The 1,797-nt window shown below is 36.6% G+C and overlaps 1 long non-coding RNA gene across 1 annotated transcript; it reads left to right on the plus strand.

The window, feature by feature from the left end:
• The first annotated feature begins 258 nt into the window (after positions 1 to 258).
• Positions 259 to 1,387, plus strand: LOC125235032. Its single transcript, XR_007178039.1, has 2 exons — positions 259 to 403; positions 1,221 to 1,387. It is a non-coding gene; the product is annotated as an uncharacterized LOC125235032 (long non-coding RNA).
• The last annotated feature ends 410 nt before the right edge of the window (positions 1,388 to 1,797 follow it).

Here is a 1,797-nt window from a genome sequence, read left to right on the forward strand (position 1 = left end):
ATACCGGTCTGACGACCGGTCTGGCTCAGTCGGTAGTGACCCTGCCTGCTGAGCCGCGGTCCTGGGTTCGAATCCCGGTAAGGGCATTTATTTGTGTGATGAGCACAGATCGCTCCTTGAAAAACATAGTGACACTATCCAAAAAACATAGGTTTTTAGTTAACAACGCCATCTAGGTCGCGCGTTCATAACGAACGCAATGCAAAGACACCTATCGATTTAGCTCGCTTAGAAGCGACAGGGGGCGCTAATGTCACTATGGCGAATAGTGGGAATAGACGCGTGGGGGACGGGAACAATGTCATGTTTGCATTAATGACCTGGACGCCGATCAAAATGTAGTGAACCGTAAGACGAAAGTTGTCATTTTGTGTTTAGTGACGGTGTTCCGCGAGATTGAATGGTAAGTATGACAATTTTCTTATGGAACATTGTATCAATCCTTAAAGTGTCACTTTGAACTTGTAATAACTATTCAATATTGAGTTTCATTTTAAAGTAACAGTGTCATTTTTGCTATAATGACACTAGTACTTTAACAATTCTAAACGTTTTGAGATAGGTATAGTGACACTGTGCACGTAATGACGGTTTGGCTTTAAACTATTAGGCTTAATGCAGGTTAAAAATAAAGTTGTACTGTACTTTTACTTAAAATGACGTTATGGTCTTAACTCGCTAAAAAGAATTTGCATGAATGAATGGTCATTATCTGTTTAGTGTCATTTTTGATTGTATGAATTACCATAATTACGCTTGCAAAGAAATGGAATACCGCTGTTATGAGTTTAAAGCCACTTTAACTGGTAATGGTAGCTTTAAGCGCGTTGACTGATTATTGTCACTTTAAGTTTTATATCATGCTTTGCGGTAATTAAAATTACAAAACAGTTAATGATTAATACCTTCTAGACATATTACGTTTAATACCATTGTTCCATTTAAGTTTAGCACATAAACCTACACAATTTTGATGAAATTCTACGAAAAAGACATTTTACTCTATTTTTTTGTAAAATACCTATAAACAGCGCTAATAAAAATGAAGGTTATTTTTTGTATAATTATTTTTTACGAAGTAATTGCTATTTTTGTGATCTACAAGACACAATTACTAATTTAAGATACAATTTAAAAACTATGATTGCTAGTGGATAAATTTCTTGTGCATTAATATAACTAAATTATTAGCCATAAATAAGTATATTTGTTTGTTACAGTAAAAAATGGCTCAACGATATTCAAGGCTCAAAAATTCAAAGCAATCATCAATAGTATAAACACACCAGCATCTACAGATCACCTATTTGTTACATCGCCACGAGCATGCACATTTCAAGCGGCCGACTAAACTTCGCATAAGTTAGGGTATACCACGTCGTCAAAACTAACCTAACCACAAAATTAATATTTTTAAAAAACCCCCGACCGTGACATAGTGGACCGATTTTCATGAAACATGGCTAAGAACACTCCCGACTAACTCAGCTTTCAGACAAAAAAAATAAATCTAAATCGGTTCATCCGTTCGAGAGTTACGATGCCACAGACAGACACACACACAGACAGACAGACAGACAAACAGACAAACAGACAAACAGACAGACAGACAGACAGACAGACACGTCAAACTTATAACACTCCGTCGTTTTTGCGTCGGGGGTTAAAAAAATCGCACCTCGCGCAAAATCGTTTCAAGCAAAAATATCTCTAAAATCTTACATACATACATACATACAATCACGCCTGTATCCCATGAAGGGGTAGGCAGAGCACATGAAACTACTCAAGTTTCAG

Source organism: Leguminivora glycinivorella, chromosome 16 (genome assembly GCF_023078275.1).
Source record: "Leguminivora glycinivorella isolate SPB_JAAS2020 chromosome 16, LegGlyc_1.1, whole genome shotgun sequence".
In the NCBI taxonomy this organism is placed as follows: domain Eukaryota; kingdom Metazoa; phylum Arthropoda; class Insecta; order Lepidoptera; family Tortricidae; genus Leguminivora; species Leguminivora glycinivorella.